The sequence below is a fragment of the Hipposideros armiger genome, unplaced genomic scaffold, assembly GCF_001890085.2.
Source record: "Hipposideros armiger isolate ML-2016 unplaced genomic scaffold, ASM189008v1 scaffold_43, whole genome shotgun sequence".
NCBI classification, from domain to species: domain Eukaryota; kingdom Metazoa; phylum Chordata; class Mammalia; order Chiroptera; family Hipposideridae; genus Hipposideros; species Hipposideros armiger.
This window is the reverse complement of record NW_017731393.1, coordinates 3,209,370-3,230,333: the sequence shown is the minus strand read 5'-3', so window position 1 is coordinate 3,230,333 and position 20,964 is coordinate 3,209,370. Positions and strand designations below refer to the sequence as shown.

General features: G+C 46.9%; 1 long non-coding RNA gene across 1 annotated transcript; it reads right to left on the bottom strand.

The window, feature by feature from the left end:
* Window positions 1-9,237: 9,237 nt before the first annotated feature.
* On the bottom strand, window positions 9,238-10,253 carry LOC109380993 (uncharacterized). Its single transcript, XR_002123601.1, has 3 exons — window positions 10,162-10,253; window positions 9,966-10,066; window positions 9,238-9,373 (listed from the first exon to the last, which is right to left on the bottom strand). It is a non-coding gene; the product is annotated as an uncharacterized LOC109380993 (long non-coding RNA).
* Between the last annotated feature and the right edge of the window lie 10,711 nt (window positions 10,254-20,964).

The following is a 20,964-nucleotide window of genomic DNA, read 5'->3' as shown; positions in this document are numbered from 1 at the left end:
GCTGAGTGTGTTGTGCCTTGGTGATCAGTTGGCAGATCAGCGGGGACAGGCTGGTCCTGGATGGCCACATGTCTGGCAGCTGGCTAGGACTGCCAGCTGTGGCACCTAAGCTCTCCTATATGTGGCCTCTCCAGGTGGCTAGCACAGGCTCCTTCTCACGGTGACTTGATTCCAACAGGGAAAAGGTAGAAGCTGCAAAGCCTCCTGAGGCCTTGGCTTTGAAATCACTCAACAACATCACTGCCACTGCATTCCATCGGTCATAATCATAATCACAAGGTCAGCCCGGATTCAAGGGGGTGGGAAAACAGACCCTCCCTCTTGATTCTAGGAGCGGCAACATCACGCTGCGAAGGAAGTGAGTGCATCCGCGGATGGCAGGCTTGGTAGTCATGGGTTGTAATTTATCACAAAGCATTACGAAACATGTGTTATAAAAAGGAACAGCAGGTCTGTTAGGATTGAGAGCCACTGCTGTTCACAATATTTTCTCCATTTCAGCCTGTCCCACGGGACACACATCCTTTCTCGGCTGCTTACGGACTGACGGCAGTGGTCTGCTCTCCAGCCTGCTAAGAAACAGGACTGTTTGTCTGCAACAGTTAGTGCTCGCTCTGGAGTGCGTCTTAAACTGTCAGAAAGAAGCAGTGAAACGGAAATTTTGTAATTACTTTTCCTTACTTTGTTTTTCTAGAAATAGGCGAACCAGAACACTTGATAGCCTGTAGTGAATTTTCATGTAAGGGGTCTTCGTTGTCAGATGGCCGGAAAATTAGTTAGATAACTGACAGATTCATTAGATAAATGACACTTCTGCTGCACTGGGTGCTACACAGACTTGAACCTGACATTCAATCGGCGCCCCTCCTCCCCCCCCCACACCTTCCTCCTGCATGAGAGATGGCAAGAGGCAGGGACCCAGGTGACAGGACCAGCCAGTGTGGCCAGGGGAAGTTCTGGACAGTGCGTGCTGTGCTCCGAATAGCTATAGAACTTTGAACTTCTCCAAAAGGACACACCGTCCAGACCCAGGTTTTCCTAGCCTGGCCTTGCTTTCCTGGCATTCTTTTCTTGTGACCATGGGTTACAGTACATGCAGCAAGAGTGGGTACAAATCACAAGGGAAGCCAGCAGCCATTAATGCTCAGAGGGCACGGAGTCTCCCAGTGTTAACTGTGCTGGGAGTGGGGGGTTGGGGGAAAGGGGGGGCCCCCGGGATCACTGAGGCCCGAGATGTTTTCCTCTCATTCAGGAGAGCTCCCCTCCAGCCACTGTAATGTCAACAAGCACACCTGTTCACATTCCCCTCTCAGTAGAAACCGCTCCTGGAATGCCACTGCCTCCCCACAGGTCCTAGGGAGGCAGAACCTGCAAAACATTTGACAAAGGCCAGTTCGTGACCCATAGTAACCTTGAGGTCCCTGACAACACCTGCAGGCCAAGGTGCCGGCCAACCAGAAGCCTGGAGACAGCCCTCCTTGGCACCACTGGTCTGGACCGAGAGAGCGCCATCCCATTTGGGCTGAACTAAGGCAACAACCTATTTCAACAAATAAGTCCAAAACCCTATCAGTCAACAGACAACAAATACACTTTCTTGCCAGATTCCACATAAAAGGGGACATTTGTGTGGCACTCATGTCACATATGGACTATTAAAAGCTGAAAATGGTGGCAGCATATAATTATTTAAAAAGTAGTAGGGAGGCTGCACCCCCAATAATAGACTCCAAATCATTGGGTCTCCCGTTGGAATTAATGTAGGGAGCAACCAGCCCTCATTTCATCCTCCAAGAGAGCTGGGACCTGTGTTATGAAATCTGAGCTCCATGCAGGGGACACTGCTGCTGACCTGCCCAGGTCCGTGTACCAGATCAGCCTACCTGTCTCCCAGCTGCCTCCTTCGGAGGGTCTCTGCCCCCCATCACAGGAGCCATGTACTTGAGAGGGAATGCAGCTCCCGCTCCCCAGAGGCGGTCCAAAGACTGGCCAGAGCCATCCCTCCTGCCTGCCTCATGGTGAGACCCCTCCAGGGGCAGTTCCTGCTCACCTGAGGCAGGTGCCCCCCAGGTATCCCGCAGAATGCCGCAGCCGGCGCTCCGGTTGGTACACAGTCAGTGGTTTCCTCCTCCACTCAGACGTGACCTTAAAGACGGCAGCCCACTAACACCCGTGTTTGCTGAATGGCCCCTGCAGCAGGGACGTTCCGGTTTTTGACAGTGACCCAAAATAAGAAATAAATACACTATACATCACAATCTAATACACACATGCAGGGGGGCGTGTGTGTACACATCTGAGACATACACATCAGGATACAATGTTTACCTTTACTACTACTGTTCGCTATTTCATTGTTTAAATGCAGGTCATGATTAATTACACTAACCCACTAATGTGTGTGACCTACAGTTTGAAAACACTGCCCTGCACCCCCTCGCAGAGTGCCTCATTCATAAGAAATACTCAATAAATATTTGAGGAATGATTAAGCAATTGGCTGGTAATGAGAATGTCCAAGGAACATTCTGGAAGGGTCTTGATCGTTGGCTATGGGTCTTTACATCTTTCCAATTTGTTAGACTTAGTGGCAAATTACATGATTTACCTTCCCAAGTGGCAAAGTCCTTTCAACGGGCCAGCAAGGGGAACTGACACAATGGTGCCATTGTTGGTGTGTCTCCCCACAGCCTGGGGCCCTCAAACAAATCCTGTAATTTTAGAGATGTTTAAATGGTTGCCAACTTCAGGAGAGCCAGCAATGACCGGAGATCAGCTCAAAGTATTACCCCCAGAAATAACTGCCAGGAAAAGCTCTAAGTGAATAAAATGGGAATCATGAATGAAAGCAGAAAATGAAAAAATTAAAATGAAAAACAGCACAGAAGGTTGTGAGAGCATTTGGAATGATTTTACGATAGGATTTTGACGTGCCCGAGCTGTGATCTGCGAAGCACTCCTTTCCTCTGTGAGTTCCTGAAGAAGATGCTCGCATGAGGAAAACTGGGGAAAGTGGGCCTTTAATTATCAGCGGACCAATGCACAGTTCCCCCCAATGCAAGAGCTCTGGTGATGGTGGCGGTGGGAGACTCGGGGTCCTATCAGATGTAAAACAGTAAGGTTGGTGTGCTTTGTTCCAACCACGTGTTGCCTTTTCAAAGATACAAAAATAAATCAATCAATCAAAGCACAGAAGGGCAGCATGGAGAGCTTTGCCCTTGGCTCCACTGATGTGCCTTTCCCAATATGAACGGCATGGGGCACACGGCAGCCCCCGCCTTTCACCCTGCTCATCCTGGCTGACCCTCACACTGGCAATCCAAGCTGTACCAGAGTCCTTTGCCCTGGCCCGTTGACCCCTCTCACTCCTGAGCATCTCCGTGTCTGCCATCTCATGACCCCATTCCCCACAAAGGTTGATTTCACATGTTACCGACTAACGTTCCCCAAACAAAACAACCCGGACTGTGACCTATCTGTAGCTGCCATTTACTGCAAAGAGAGCTGTGAGCTTGAACAGGAAAAACACGCTGCACCTTTATTTTCAGTGCTCTCTCACAGACACGTACAACATCCCTTTCCACTACGGGTTCAGGCAGCACATCTCAGTGTTGTGCGTTTCCTGGGACGCTGTCATCCATAGAAATCACAGATATTTTCTCATCACACGGAAGTTGTGGCAGGTATCTCAAAATATCACTTACACCCATCGCTACTTCGAAATTATGGCAGTCCAGGGAACAGCGTTACCACAGATTTTACGTAAATTATTTATAAAGAAGCACACATATTATACTACCTCACAAGTTTAGCTTTTAATACATTGTAATCGTATGTCAATAGAACGAGTTCCTTTGTAAGCGTTTGCATTTTAATGTATCCATTTAAAAACTTTATATTTTAATGTATCCATTTAAAAACAGTCTGAGAAAGGATCTGTAGGCTTCACCAGTCTGCCAAGTGTGCACCACCAAATGGGTCCCTAGCACACAGGGACACCTTTGCCACACAGGGTACAACACTTAACTTCTCATTTTCAACCACTTTATTTTTTAATTTTTAAAAAGATTTATCTACCTATAGTCTCAAATCACAAAAATAATTGAAGCCTATTATAACAGGTGAAATAATCCAAGAAAAGATTACACAAAGGCAGATAGGGTCACCTCCTATATGCTCCAGCTTCTACCCCCAGAAGAAACCCCCCACAACCTCCCTCTTGCTTCTATAAACACACAACGGGGTTGATTTATTGCTTGCTTATACCAAAACAGAATCATTCGATACACATTATTCCATAATTTATATTTGTCACTTGACACAGGCATTCCGACAAGCCTGGGACTACGTATTTTTCTAGTTTCTTTATGTACATTTATATACAATTGTATGTGAATGAAATTATATCATGCACATCGTGGTTTCTTAGTGCAGCCTTTTTCTTTCTTGTCTGCCTTCTCATCTCCCTAACTCGTATTAGTTATCTACTGCTACATAACCAAGTAACTCAGAACTTAGCAGCTTCCAACAACAGCTAACATTTATTGTCTTAGAGCGCCTGGAGGTCAGCTTAGCTGGGTGGTTCTGGGTGGAAGGTCTCTCATAAGGTTGCAGTCAAGAGGTTGGATGGGGCTGCCATCATCTGAAGACATGACTGGATGGGGCTGGAAGCTCTGGTTCCAAGCTGGCGTTTCACACGGCTGGCGAGGCGGTGCCGGCTGCTGGCAGGAGGCCTGTGTTCCTCACCTCATGGACCTTTCTATAGGGCTGCTTGCGTGTTCTCACAACATGGCAGCTGGCTTCTCCCAGAGCAAAAATTAAGAGAGAGCATGATACAAGCTGCAATGTCTTTTCAGAGCTGGCTCAAAAGTCACACATCTTCAGTTTGTCATCTTCTCCTGCTTGTCCAGGTCAGCACTGTTCACTGTGGGCAGGGACTGCACAGAGGCGTGAACCCCAGGAGGTGATGCTCTCTGGAGGCCTTCCTGCAGGATGGCTACCACAGCCCTCCACCTCCTCCTCCTGCAAGGCCCGCCTCTCCCAGAGAGGCCATGTTAACAACTGGTGCCTACGCGTCTGTATTTTCTTCCGAGCTTTTATGAACATGTGCAAGTAGGTACACACAAGTACCGACATAAACTATAGGTGCCTTCTGAGATGGGTATTGTTACAACTAAAATTTTGATATTTTAAAATATTTAATATAAATTTTTAATTTATAAAATTTAAATTTTAAAATAAATATTTTTAAATATTTAAAAATAAAGAAACCGGAAGTCTGACCCAAGATCATGTGACTAAAGAGTGGAGCTGCTGGTATTTGGAGCGGAGACTCCGAGGCCCACACTGCCCACCTCGCTGAGCCATGGTCACTGCACTGACTCGCCAGCCTCCCTCGTGGTGACAACCCTGAGTCTCTTCACAGAGGCCTGTCACTCATTCTGACTGTTCATGGAGGTGAAGATCAGGAGTGTGCAGTCTGTCTGGAAGGCTGGATACATACCTCACATCAGACTGCACGAGACCACAGGTGTGATTAACGTGAGATGGAGCGAGCAGGGAGGACAGAGAGGGTGGCTGGCAGGACAACTGCTGGGTGGCCTTCCCACTGTGGGTGAAGTGCAGTATTTCCCACAAGCTGTGAGCAGGTGCCCTGTGGGCTCACGGGATGAGAAGGTGCCGGGCTAAAGGCAATCGCATCCTCTTAACACTTTAACGTGCCTTGTGAGCCTCCAGAGGAGGGGAAATAATAGGGAAGGCGTCTGAAACTGAGCTGGCCATGGAATCTCACTCCCCTCCCCACCAAGAAATATCTTATATCCCCTGGAACATGTTTTGGGAGTTGCTGAAACAGGGTAATCTAAGTTTTGTCCTGACCTCAGCAATTTAAAACATGCAACAACAATGGCTGTCTCTTTTGTTTTCTTCTCCTTAGATCAGTAACGAGATACGAGACATTTTTGTCTTGCCAGAAATCTTTGTTTACATTAAAAAAAGAAAAAAACTATAACAACCACCAACAAAGATTTCACTTTTCTTTTTTTTTTTTTGTACTAATACACTTCAAACTCGGCTTTTACCTTGCTGGAGGAAGAACTTAATTACTTACAGGTTTTTCTAGAACAGTCCTCAGTTCAACCCTACCACAGTTTACAGTGCAGCCCACATTACAGAATTCCACTGGCATTCAGCTCCTCGGGGTCCTTTAGAGTGGTAATGCAGGGATTTCAACCATACACACAGAAGGCTTTAGGAAATACCAACCTCTTGGGAACGCATAGCTCCAGCAGGCCCCTCTACCCTGAAAACTGCAGAATGGATTTCGACCTCTCCCCACCCCGAAACATGTCAGGAGTAAGCTGTCCTATTAACCACTCAGACAAATTATGTGTACGCTCACTTGGAAGTCAGTGGCCACAGGGCGAGCCCTCGCAAGTCAGTTCCTGTGGCAAACGGTAACCTCGGGAAGAGGGCCTGGAAGGGTAAAGGAAACGGGACAAGACTGCAGTTCTCACTCCCATAAGCAAACTCCAGGAAACAGAACGTCTTCCCCAAAGTGCTTTTAAAATGACCAGCCAACAAATGCCAGGTTGTTCATAGTCTGCAAATGATCGCGCAGAGTGGAGCAAAGACAGAGTTCTCGGGGTAACCTTTGCACAGGCACAAATAACCGGCGCCCGAGGCCGCTGCCCACTTACGAGGCCGGCTCTGCAACAGCGCATGCGCACTTGAAATGACAGTGGTCCCTGGGGCGATGCTTTTGATGGAGACCATCTGCTTAAAGGTGGTGACATCCTGGCCCTCCCGGCACGTGCTCCCTTCTTCCCAACAGGGAATCAGGATATTCTGAGTCGGGCAGACTCTCCACTCCCCAACCAAAGCCCCACTGAGGGCAGACCATCGCCTCAAAATGGATGATGACCATCTCTCCCATGTCTGATGGGCGTTTCTAACGAATGCCAGAGCTGGCGGCACCGCCCCCGCAGTGAAAAAAAAAACCAAAAAACCACAAAACTTTTATGGATGACTAACCAGCAATAGTGCTGCAAATGACCCGTCTGAAAAATCTTCAGTGCCTTGAAATCTAAATTACTCTAATTTTTCTCCCCTAAAATTAGGTATAATATTATAATTTCAAGTAATGCAAGAGCAATTTCTCCCTTCAGTGGATACCAAGCTCAAGATGTTACAGGAAAAAGAAATAGCTTTTACCACTGATATGAGAAATTTAAAAGAGAGACAAGTGTGAGCAAACAAAAGCTGTCACATCAAATACTGTGGGGGGAAAAAATCTAGAAAAACTGCCAGAAATGCTCAAGTCTAAATAAAGTCATTTATTTGTTATTTTAACCCCTTCGCTGTCAGGCTCGCTGGCAGAGGCTAGTTAGTTCTCCGTAGGTGGGATTAGTGAAGACAGCACACTTATGCTCATAATAATGGCTGTGTGGTCACGTGTCTCAGTTCTCTGGTCTCTTAGAGCGTTTCCAAACACAAACAAAGCTGTTAATATTCCTCTCGTCCTAACTCCTCTGTGGGTGTCACTTCTTCAGAGAATTCACTCTTGTCCAATTTCCACCACCTTCAGCAGAGAAGCTTTGCTACGTGCTCCCCCAGGGCAGTGGCCGGCCACACACCTTTCATTTCGGAAAGATGGCAGGTATTCCACAGAATGTGGTGGAAATAGTTTCTTAAAGCTAGTGTCCTCGGCGGCTAGCATGCAACTCCAACATAAGACTCCTTCTGTAGGGGGGATGCTATGAAGGCCAGCTGGAAATGCAGAAAATACACAAACTGGATAGACCCGGGGTTCATCTCTTGTTCCTCCTTAGTCACAGTCATCAGCCTGTTTCATGTGTCAAAATCATGTGCTTTTATAAGATTAGGTACGATACGTTGGTGAAAGAGCATTGCTGACGCGGAGGTCTATAGAAACAGAGGGAAGTGTTTCCAATTAAAATGTATTGATTGGGCACTCTGTGCCCTACAGTGGGCTCTGAGATGAGTCAGTCACAGCCTCTGTCCTCAAGAATCTACCCCCTCCACCTCCCACGCACTCCCCTGCCCAACCAGTAAATTGCTTCGGCGATGGTTACCAGGACCTCCCAACTGACAGAATTCCACAGAATCAGCTCCCATTCGAATGCCAACGACACCATTGCGGATCTCGGACCTCTCTCCCAAGTCCCCATCCTAAAGGTCCTCCCGCTTTTCCCCAGTAGGGGTCCCATCACACTGAGATGCCATGCACCTGTGGCTGCAAAAGGAGAGGCTGGGAGGGATCCTGGGTCCTCCCTCCTTCCCCACTGCCAGTCCCAACCCCTCAGCATGGCACATACAGCCCAGCCCACCCCCACGGTCACGAAGTTCCCCCCACCTCTGCGGCCCTGTACCCGAGCCCCCCAACCTCAAATGCGCTCCTCATCTCTGCTCGGAGGCTTCCGCCAGCTCTCAGGTCACACCCACTCCACACTCCAGGGCTCACCCCGCTCTGCTTCGGGGCGCCCACCCCACCTGCATTTCCTTTACCTCAGCTCCTCGGCTCCGTGCACAGTACTCGTCCAGGTTTATGCATCTGCCGGCCCTGCCAGTGAATGACCAGCAGGAGGGCAGGAACCTGGCTGCTCAGCTCTGGAACTCAGGGCCTCCTCCCAGGCGCGAGGAAGGGCGGCCTTTAAAATGAGACTGAGTGAGTGATGCCTAATCTATCCGCCAGAGGAACTCCCTGGGGTTTTTAACAGGTGATCTTAGCTTCCAAAGTGAGCCTGGTTAAGCGAGGTGCTGTGATTTTCACAGTTCTTCACAAACAGGGGGAACCTGCAGGGGCTCTCCATCTCTCCATATTCCCACCCCCCATCGCCCTGCACCTGTATTTTAGGGACCCTTCCGGCTGTTCCCCACCTCGTGCAGAGTTGCCATGAGCGGGAGACAAGGTGCCTGTGTGGTCCCGGTGCCTTGCGGTGGCCACCAGCGTCTCCAGCCTCACATTCTCAGCATTGCAATGACCCCCAGACTCCTTCAGGTCGGTGCTGGAAGGAGGGCCCCACGGCACATGAGGGACATGTGGCCATGTGTTCTCAGCCCAGACATTCTGACGGGGGCTTCTGTGTGGGAGAGTAAAAGATGCACACACTCCCCGCAAGTCTAGAATTTGTGGTGTGTGTTATCTCACAACTTCATATTTGGAAGAGGTATTTTAATTTCTTACGAGTTGTGAATAATTATGTAATTCTGCCACCTTCTTAAAGCTGAGAGATTTCAAGCGGACTCCTGTAGTCTGGGGCTGACATCCTAAAGGGGGCTTTGCTTTGTTCCTTTGGTTTTTGAGCCAAGTGTGTGCCAAACAAATTTCTTTCGTCAGTTGAAACAGGTCATCCTGTAGAAAAAAGGAAAATCTTTCTATCCTCTCAAAATTAATTCGCAAAAATTACTTCTCAAATACACATGCAGCGTTGTATTTCTAAAAGGCACGTACGTCTCTATTGTTTGCCTTCCATTCTAGATTCATCCCTATCAATCATGAGGTCACTTGGTCATCAATATTTTTGAGCGTCTCCAGCATCCCGGAGTTAGTTCATAGCCCTGGGGATGCAGAGTGTAGAGGCAGGTGAAGTCACAGATCCTCAAGTGACCCTCTGAAGTCTATACCCTAATATCACCCACAGCTGATGTCAAAACATTCACACTAGAAGGTGATCATTTCATTAAATACAAACAAGAGCTTGTTGGTAGTTAGGATGTGCTTATCTTTTTTCCCAGGGTGTAAGTTTTTTTTTTGTTTTTTTTTTCTCAGATGTATTTCATATTCCTAGCTGGAAGACTATCAAAAGAATCTTAATATCACCATCTGGAAGTTATGCCACGGACTCCAGTGGGCAGGCTTGGAGCTGGGTTTCTCTTCCTGCAAAAGTGCATTTCTTCTGCTTCAAAATGAACACAGACACGTTTGATTCCCTAATGAGACTCACCCAGAGGCTACAGGCCACTGGTTCTTCACCTTCCACCATCCATCCGCACAGCTTCTTGGGGTTCTCCAACGCAGAGAGATTGGGGGTGCAGTGCGGAGTCCCTTCAAGGACATTTGATCATCAGTGACTTCACTCAACCAATAAATCCAATGTGTTAAAATACACAAATGTCAGAACGCAGTACATGACTACTCACCAAACAGTCTGTTGGTCCGTCTGGGTCCTGGATTGTGTAAGAAGCCTGGCGGGGGGCAGGTGGGGGAGGCATTCCAGTTTCTGGACATGCCGTCTTCAGTCAGTATCTCCTTGAGCCTTAATATCCTTTACTGGCACAGTCGTTCCCCCTTATCCAAGGGTTCACGTTCCGCAGTTTCAGATACCCAAGGTCAACCACAGTCCGAAAATATTAAATGGAAAATTCAGAAAAAAGGAATTCATACATTTTAAATCATTCCTCATTCTGAGTAGCATGATGAAATCTCGCTCTGTCCTGCTCCATCCCACCCAGGATGTGAATCATCCCTGTCCCAGCTCCCCGCCTGTTAGTCACTTAGTAGCCATCTCATATATCAGATCGACTGTCACAATGTCTCAGTGCTTGTGTGCAAGTCACCCTCATTTGACTGAATAATGGCCCCGAGCGCAAGAGCAGTGATGCTGGCGATTCGGGTATGTCAGAGTAGCCGGGAAGGGTTTCCTTGAAATGAAAAGGTGAGTACAATACAAAAAGGTATTTATAGAGTGAGAGAGAGACCGCCTTCATGTAACTTTTATTATAGTATATTGTTATAATTGTTCTATTTTATTATTGGTTATTGCTGTTAATCTCTCACTGTGCCTAATTTATAAATAAAACTTTATCATAGGTGTGCATGTATAAGAAAACATAGTATATAGAGGGTTCCTTATATAGAAGGTTCGGTTTCAGGCATCCACTGGGGGTCTTGGACGTATCCCCCATGGACAAGGGGGAACGACTGTATCCCCCAAGTTGATGTTTAACTTGTTACTTTTGCAGCTACCAGTATTCTTATGAAACAGAAGATGATTATTTGAAAACTTCACTTTTTATACCTCCATTATATCACTTTCACATTTATAAGTCTTTACATGTCCACCAGGTTTTTTTCTTTTTTATCTCTCCATGTGGTTTTCTCTCCTGCCAGCCCAGCCATGAGTCCCAGAAAGAAGGCTCCCCCAGCACTTCACCCATGAAACAAGCTCATAAACAGAATGATGTTTTAAATTAACATTGTAATAAAACTCCTCCAGTAACTATCAGTTAACAGTTTGCATTGCATGTGGAGCCCGTATTGATGATATAATATTAGATCTCCTTTAAATTTTCACGGATACATTTTATTTGTAAACATCTTCTGAGTATCACCCAGAGAGTCTGTCCAAACTGAATGAACGTTTCTAACTTCCGCTGCTACAACAGGCTGCCTGCTACAGAGGCATTTTTCAAGCAGAAGTTCACGACACTGGCCGTCGTGAAATCTGCCCAATTGTTCTTACACCCATTCCACTTATTATTACATAGTCTGTAATATAATGAGCTGTCACTGAACAGTAAGAATCCCCGACGCTTCTCATACCCACAGCCACGGAGCAGGCTGACATCTGGGTGAATCCCCGCCCCACCGGGGACCGGGCAGGCAGCCTCACTGCGCCCCAGTTTCCTCATCCGCAAGATGGAGATAAGAGCGCCCAGCTGGCCGGACTGACAGAGGGAACAGACAATGTCAACACAGGCAAAGCCCTTGGAACAGGATCGGGCCCAGACAGCAAGTAATTACCATTAGCTCTTATTAAAGCCCCTTTAGCTATAAGACAAAGGAACCAAAGACATTTACAGAACCACGGAAGCATTTAGTATGTGAGGTTCTCTTTTGGGGGATAAAAATATAAGCAGTTTCAATATATTTTATATTAACGTATTACGCAATCCCTACTCAGAACTTCAATCAAAAATGTTGCTTTTCCCATTTAGACTCTGTCCACACACACAAACCAGTTTTTAAATATTACCCGGGTGAAACCACACAGATGATAATTAACAGCGTTTTACATGAATTGGTTTACATTTGTGCACCAGATCCTCAACAGTTTTTACCAACTTACCTTAAGTACAAGGTATGACAATTAAGTTCGCGAACTTGTTGCAACGATGTTACTAACTTTCTTTTTTTTTTATCAGAGGGATTATTCATTATGAATTTGTACCAACTGGACAAACATAACCAAGTTTACTATTTGAAAGTGCTGAAAAGGCTGTGTGAAAAGGTTAGATTAACTGAACTTTTCGCCAACGATTCATGGCTCTAGCATCATGACAATGCACCAGCTCACACAGCACTGTCTGTGAGGGAGTTTTTAGCCAGTAAACAAATAACTGTATTGGAACATCCTCCCTACTCCCTGATCTAGCTCCCAATGACTTCTTTCTTTACCTGAAGATAAAGGAAATATTAAAAGGAAGACATTTTGATGACATTGAGGACATCAAGGGTAATACGACGACAGCTCTAATGGCCATTCCAGAAAAAGAGTTCCAAAATTGCTTTGAAGGTGGACTAGGTGCTGGCGTTGGTGCATAGCTTCCCAAGGGGAGTACTTCGAAGGTGATAGTGATATTCAGTAATGGGGTATGTAGCACTTTTTCTAGGATGAGTTCGCGAACTTTACTGTCAGACCTCGTATGTCACCAGAAAGGTTTCAGTGGACAGACTGAAACCTAATTTTATAGCTTGGAAGGAAATTAATAGTATGTTGTATTCACCTTCTAAAACATTAGCTATGTAGATATTTTAATGCTGGGCCTAGTCCAGAGTCAATGAAGACATGCCTCAACGTTTCCAATATGATCCAGCTCAGTTATCTGGAATGGACCGGGTAGGCAATCATCTGGATTTTATTCTTTTCAATTTCTCAGGACTTTACTTAATATGAGATGTTGGAAGGGCCTTTACGTGGGGAAGCAATTCATGGTGTAAGCTGACTTTCTCTCTAACACAACGATAACTGCAGGGTGGGAAAAGCTCTTTGTGAAAATAGCATTCTTGGCAAAACAGCTCTGTGGAAGTCAGGACCGGACAAGATAGCCGGCTCACATTACCACTGACTTATATCAGACATTCTATTGTTTTTTCTGCCTCCGGCATGTATGAAAGTAAGCTGCTTCAGAAAGCAATTGCCTCTTTTTCATCTGTGGTGTTATTACACTGAGCAGCTTCTATCACCTACCCTGCTTGTAAACCAGGGGGGTTGCAGCTTATCTTGGTGACTTTAGCTAATCTCCACACAACAGAAGAATGTGAGGCTCTGGAACAGCGGTTCTCAACCTGTGGGTCACGACCCCTTTGGGGGTCAAACGACCCTTTCACAGGGGTCGCCTAAGACCATCGGAAAACAAAAAGATATTTACATGACGATTCATAACAGTAGCAAAATTACAGTTATAGAGTAGCAACGAAAATAATTTTATGGTTGGGGGTCACCACAACATGAGGAACTGTATTAAGGGGTCGCGGCATTAGGAAGGTCGAGAACCGCTGCTCTGGGAGGTTCCAAGGCTTGACCAAGGCTGAGCCAGATTTGTCCGAGGCCATCTCTCATCCTTTCCACCTTGCTCTTGCCTCCCTCTGCAAGGGACCAGCCTAGCACCAGACCACCACCTGCAGGGTGCACGTGGGGAAGTGGCTAGCTCCTGGCCCTCGCTGCCCCTCTCCACCAGGAGGAAGAGGAGGGAAGCCTTCCTCCCACATCGACGATGGTGCTAGAGAGGAACAGCCTCTGAGGTCCCCATTTCCCGAGCCAGTCCTCCACAGCACCCTGCGCTTCTGCAGCCGCTCGAGAGGCACACGCACGTGTACACACACACACACACACACACACACACACACACACAAACACGCGCGTGCACACACACGGGCTTTAGATTCTGACAGGCATGTTTATGGTTGTTCCCAGCCAAAGCTGGCTGTCGGAACCCTCCTCAGCTCCAGAGCAGTTATGGGGCTGATCCCGGCCCTGCCACTGTTACTTCCCAGCTGGGAAAATGTATAAAATGGCCAGGCACGTTTAACGCGTCTATATACATCCACAAACACACACTAATGACCTAATAACTTCCACGGCCAACAAATCTTTCAATCTCTGTAGGACTCAGATCTTCAGAATATACGTAATCATATTCACAGATGATAGGCTAATACGCTTAATATGCCACTTGAAAATACATTTGTATCCCTCATAAGACAATCGGCCACCCTGATTTTCCTCAGGGACCTGTTCCTCCATATCCACTGGTTACACCATCAGGCGCTTTACCACCGTCATGCCCGTGCTGAGCACTTTACCTGGGTTACCGGCGTACTCCTTACAATGGTGATCTGATGAAGGCCCACGTCCTTTGCAGATGAGGAGACTGAGGTGTAGAGATGCCAGGTCACCAAGCTGAAGGCCTGGAGCTGGGCCTGCGGCCATCACTTCTGGAGGCGACTCCCAAGTCCTAAGCTATTTTGTATTCTCACTGGGCTTTTTCCTCCTTAAAAGTTCCGACAGCTTCGCAGTCTATTAGTTCCCTCACCTTGTCCACATCGCCGGACAGTAGAACCGAGTTGATGTTGTCACATAAGGAAGGTGCTTTCCCCCCGTCCATCCTGATCTGTCAGAAACTACATTAAAACAAAATATACAAATTATCCATTAGTATTCAATAGACATAATACAGTTAACTTAAAAATGATTTCAAACAATAGGGTAACTACTTTCCATCCTTTGTAGGGCCAATAATCGTTTGAGGTGTATCACTGGTCAACACGAGCGTTGGACTCTGGGAGGAAGAATAAAAAGTATGGGGCTCCCTCTCATCCACAGAAATCTAAATTGGGCTGTAGGGATAAGCTGCATGTTCTAGAAAGCTGTGTACTTCATGATGATAGACCAATTCAGCACTAGCAACTCACTTATCAAAAATGAAGGAAGGGGGGCCGGCCGAGTGGCTCAGTTGGTTAAGAGCTCACTCAAGAGTGTGAGCTCTGAGCAACTAGCAGTTCGATTCCCAGCCCGAGCTGAGCTGCCACTGAGCTGCCAACAGGTGGCAGGATGGCTCAGCTTAAAAAAAAAATGAAGGAAGGAAAGATAAGAGTATTTCTCAGGGAGGAAAAAAACACTTGAGTTTTTCATACCCCAAAGGTGGTCCCTTTTCTCATGGTCAAAGAATAAGGCTATAGCTACACGTGACATACAGCAATCCCCATTTGCTCTAAAAATACACAGAAATTTGACTGAGCCAAAGAGCAGATGCAACTTTGCATGAAGCTAGTAATATTGGTAATTATTACTAGCTTTACTCTTCAGAACATGCTAGAAACTCTTTTGTCTTTTCAAAAAAATTTATAGATTACATTATACTGCTTTAACTTAAAACTTGTGGGGTAGATATGTCTCCTTTTCTTCCGGGGGGCAAATGTGGGAATCGTTTTAAAATCAAAGTCTCATTCCTCCGCCATCACGGCACTAACTTGGGTGTTTGTTGTTCAGGGTGGAGAGCCTCACTCTGAATATTGATTTGACGTGCAGTTCACCATGTACACTTAAATTGTCCTTCCCACAACTTTATCTGAGAAGCATGACAGTGGTGACAATCACAGGACTAGTTTTATTGGGTAAAACTCTTCTAGCTGCAATTTACTCTGACAGGCTCCACAATTTTTAAGTGCAATTAAATCCTAAGAGTTTTCCCAGGGAGGAAAAAAAAATTCTACCACATTTAAAAAAAATATTTTTGTAAGAGAAGATGAAAAAAACAGTTGAATCGAACAACTAATTACTAACCGGTTGCTCTTTTTAGAAAAAAGAAAGAAGGGTTTGGCTGAGCCCAGAAATCAGTTTCACTGTGTAGACAGGCAGCTTTCTAGCCCTGAGTCAAAGAGGCCTCTCCCCTGGTCAGGCAGCTTCGGCCACAGCGGGCACCCACTTCTTCAGAGTGAAGGGAGAAACATGAGACCCGCAAACAACCACCCTGAGAAGCTGCCATCAGCTGACCCCCTTCAGCAAGAGCAGACCAGCTGGCTCCTTCCTGGAGCCGCTGTCCATACATTCACTCCTATCTCAGGGCCCAGAAATGGATCAAGACCCCACTCAGGCCCACAGGCCAGCTGGAGGTAGTTTTCCCGCAGCGGCCCAGGGAAGGCCTTCATCAGTACCTGCTCTAAATGCTGCCTTTTGTGACATGTAAACTGCATTTCTAATCTGCCGCCAAGGTCACGGTTGTCCCAGAAAAGGACCCATGTCCCTAACCTTTCTTGGCGTTCCACACTTGACATCTTTATTCAACAGGAAGCTAATCTGACATCCAAACAGCTATCCCGGCTACATGTGAGAAATCAGGTTTCTCTTTACGAGATGTCAAATTACACCTAATGTTGTGGAACATTTTATATGAGATATGCACTTGATACAGTAGAAACCGTCGACAGTACACCTTCAACCTGAGTAATGCTTGTCATTTAGGAGCATGTGACTCAACGAGTAGAGACAAGTCCCGGAGAAGCCAGCCCAGCCACCTGGCCCTGCCCCTCACCACTACCCCAAGTAGGGCCTCTTGTCCCCCAGAGACACTCAGCTGCTTGGTGGTCTTCCCTCCTCCTGGAATGCGCCATGCACACCATGGGCCACCCCCTGCATGCCCCGCGAGACTCCTACCACTGACAGCACTCTAATGAGTTGGCCCATTTCTTCCCCACCAGGCCCTGAACTCTTGAAAGCAGGCACCACCTGGCATGCTCCCCAGCACCTCGCAGAGCTCCCGGCACATGGCAGGGCTCCTGGAGATGTTTGCAGGAGGTTCCTTTCCTTTTAAGCTGTTAAAACAGCAGGCATTAAACTCCCCCGCCCTGTGTCACATGCTGCTGTTGCTCCCCTGCAGGCTGCAAGCCCCATGCGGGCAGAAACCACATCTGTCGACCCGTCATTGACCCCAGTGCCTGGGCCACTGCTCAGGGGTCTGTTAGACACGCAGTAAATTCAACTGAATACGTGAACTAAAAATAATACCGATACAGAGATCCTGCGCATAAGCCAAAAAGTTCTATGAATCAAAACTTTCAAGCATCCCTGTAGAGAGAACGTCAGAACAATTGTTTCTCCTCAATTAAAAAATTGCTTTCTTCTAAGGGTTGCCTGCTGCCTCCTCTCCCACCCACTCCCAGTCCTGTCAAACACAGGGACAGTGGCCTTCAAGCCCTCCTCCCCTGTCATTAGTGTAAGCTTCCATCGCCATGAAGCCAGTACCTCTGAAATGCACTTACTGAATCCCAGGTCACTTTCAAGACCCCCTAAACCTGTGCATTACTGAAACAGGACCAATATGCTTTGAGCACTAGATGGATTCCTCAGGGTCAAGTGCAAAACAATCTTGGCAGAGTGATCATCTTTCCCCATGACTTCCCCTTCAGTTTCAGAGTGCATCCCTATAGGTCAAATATTTGTGCCCAACACAATCTAAAATCTGATGAAGAATTCGGACATTTCCTGAGCGTGCACACAACCATGTGCTTTGCATTTGGTCGTATGGGCCCTATAAACAATCTCAATCAAATTCACAAACAACTCGTGGCCTCTCTTATAAAATAAAAAAAGTACTAATTAAAATATACATCACATTCCCATTTAAGTCAGAATGCTCACTATTTCTGTGCAAAATGCTTCTGTTTCTTGAAACAGCTGATGTTTATTAGAACTTAATATAGGTCACACAGACTCACTGAGTCAGAATTGGGCGGGATGGTAGACGTTATGTAACCCAGCCCTCTACCCTCTGCAGGAATCCGGCGAGCAAGTGGCTAACTTTCATCATTTTCAGGACCTCTTAGTATCTTAGGTCCCATTAGTCATGTGCAGTTTATTTTGGTTCGAAAGGTCAGAGGCAAATGAAGGCACTTGCAGCTTTTTTAAGCATGGGAGACTTTCCTGTCGGGGGAGGGGTGAGAGGTGGACATCAGAGGTCAGCTATTGTCCTTGGCACTGGGTCCAGCCAGGGGGACGCCTCCTTACCTAGAGCAGGACATGTGAAAATCAGCCTCAGAAATGTTACTACATTGCGCTTTTAATCTGTTAAAGTGTGGTCCTTAGCCCATAACTTTCTGTGAATTATCTGAAAATATGGCCAGCATTCTTTAATCAAATAACACTTGAAACACCGCCCTACAATTAAAACTGATCAATGAGAAAAGATCTCGAAGGCCCCTGGAAACAGGGCCATTTTTTTTGTTGTTTGTTTGTTTGTTTTAATGAAAAGAGAAGTCCTGTAATCCAGGTCCACAGTCCCTTACACACAAGTCTAGAACTCCAAAAATCTCTGACAACCAAAAGTTGTTTCATAAACTTTGCACACTTCCCCGAAGCATTCATCCCCCTTAAAGTGAAAATTCATATGCTCACTGTAAAATCGGTCCTGCTTTTGACAAGGCCATGCTCCCAGGCTGCAGAATTCTGAAACATGCAGTCTCCAAACTGGATTCCCTTTCTAAAAGCTGAAAAAAACCCTCTAAATTCTGAAAAGCATCCAGCCCCCAGAGTTTTATGGTCGGGTGTCCTCAAAGTCTGACGTCCGAAGGGGCCTGGCATCTAATTAGGATCAAGAAACACGTAAACTATCGAGAATAAGAAGTGTGACATTGAGGATTAAAACTAAAAACCTGTTCTTGACCCCCAAATTGTGTGTAACACACAACCAAGCACAGCACCTGTTCACTGAGGGTTGGCCCAAACCCAAATATGAATTCTGTGTTGAAGCATAAACCTGAAGTGGGTATTTTTGTTTTGCCTTGTTTCCCCCTTTTTATTCCCCAGAAGGACGCTGAGCGAAACAACTGACAGTGCACCTGAACCAATAGTTTAACATGCTATTAAACCATTGAATTGGAACAAAATCAGAACGTCAAAATACCCTCCAAACAGAATGCAAACAGGATCAGGGTTTCGTCCAGTCTAAGTCACTGGTTGAAGAGATGCAATGAGAAGTAAGTCCGTGATTTCGGGAGAGGAAAGTTTCAAGCCACCCATCCACTTGTTAAAACTTTTCCTCAGGGAGAAAGCAAGGAATGTTCAAGTTTTCTAAACAGCTGGAAAATAATGCGCGTGTACGCGTGAAGCTGGCGATGCTCTATCCAGCTCGTGTGCTGTACGTTCGCCTGCTTTTCCGTCTGATGATCCCACTGCTCCTTGCTGGGGTGAGCTCAGGAGCTGACACCCCAGGAGGAAGTTCAGTCTCTCAGCTGAAGAAGGCTCTCAGGGCGACCCCCTTCAGAGCCACCTTACGTAAGCTCTGAACGCTCACACTTCTGATCTGGCTCATGTGATTAAGTGCTGGGAAATGCTACCTTGTTCAGGGATGGATTGTTAACACACTTTCACTGGCATGCACATGCTATATGTTCCTCTTTCAAATTCCTGTGAGTTTTCATTTTCATGTCTTCCTGGACCGCAGCGATGGCCAATCTCTTTGTTGCCTGAAAGGCTTTTAAAGCATCCTTGTTCCCTTAATTTTTATCTTGCTACTTTAACCACACACTCTTGACCAGAGTGGACTCTGCCATCCTCTATCAGAGCAAGCCCTGTGGCCAGTTTCTCGGCAGGATAAAGCAGGAGCCCCGCCCCCGTGAAGAAGGTTCGCATCTTCAGCAGCGGAATGGGACTTTTTCAAAGCCACCCAGGACCTGCGGTGGTGCAGAGCCACCTCCAGGGTGAGGGTCCCACGCTGCTCAGTGTGCAGGCCACCTGCCAGCAGCACCGTTTTGAAGAGCCCTAGTCAGGACAGGACGGCTCCTTTAGAATTCCCTGCCCTTCTCAGGAACCTGCTCCTTTGCAGGCAGATCAAGAACACCAGAAGCAGGCTGCACTGTCTGGATTCCGGGTTTGCTTTTGTTTCTTTATCCTCCACTTTCTACTGCAGTCTCACTGAGTCATATTCACTTTTTAAACAATTTAAGATTCCATTTAATTTGAATCCTTTTATGTTATTTGAAACAGCCCAGTGCCAGGTCCTATGAGTTCAACGGAGAAGCACGCAGGCTTCTGCGCCTTTGGTGAGCGGGTGCGTTTGTGCCCATTTTTCTCTCCTTCCTGCCCACTGAAATGCAATTCTGATTTATGCATCAACGTGCAAGTGGCTGACGGGTGGCCTGCTTTCTCGGTGCCGGGTGCCGACTGAGCCCCAGACATGTGTAAAGTGATACCTGCTCTCAAGGAGCCTCCATTGTTTTCTCCTCAACCAGAAGAAACCTTCCCAAAGTCACACTGCACTATGAGAAGGAGCGCAGGGCAATGAATTACAGATGGTGGCGCCCGGCCCTAGAGACTGCCACGCGGTGGAGACGGTTCCCCAGAGTCCCAAGGGAGCCAGGTCCATGTGGGTCTGAATGATAACGAGAGACATGGGAGCTGGGGCTAAGAGGTGACCTCTGGACAGGTGGAGAGGAGGGTGCAAGGTGTTTGGTGAGGGACGTCTAGAGGTAGAAGAGAGAAAAGCTTGTAAGGGGTCAGCGAGGAAACCAATGGGCCCGAGGCAGAGGGTTTTGCAGGCAGGGCTGGAAAACACCTGAGGTTGGAAAGCACCTGCTTGTCCTTTTCCACCCAGGCCACGACGGGCCCTGGCACATCCAAGCAAAGGGACAGGGAAGGACAGAGGATGGCTGAGGGTGCAGTGTGCATGCAGAACAAGAGGTCAGAGGCCAAGGAGCTGACGCTGGCAGCAGCAGGGCCAGGAGGGCAATGAAATGAGAGCAAAGGGGGCAAATTTGAGAAAAATTTCAAAATAACTGACGACTAATACAAACTATTCAACAATTAAATATCCCCTTTCTGCAGGCTTGTTTTCAATGATCCCCTAATGGATTTAGTAAACAGCCGTTCCCCCCGTCACTGATACTCCTTTCATCACCATCTACATTATTACTCCTTAATTATGAGCCTATCACCGATTGTCCTCTCC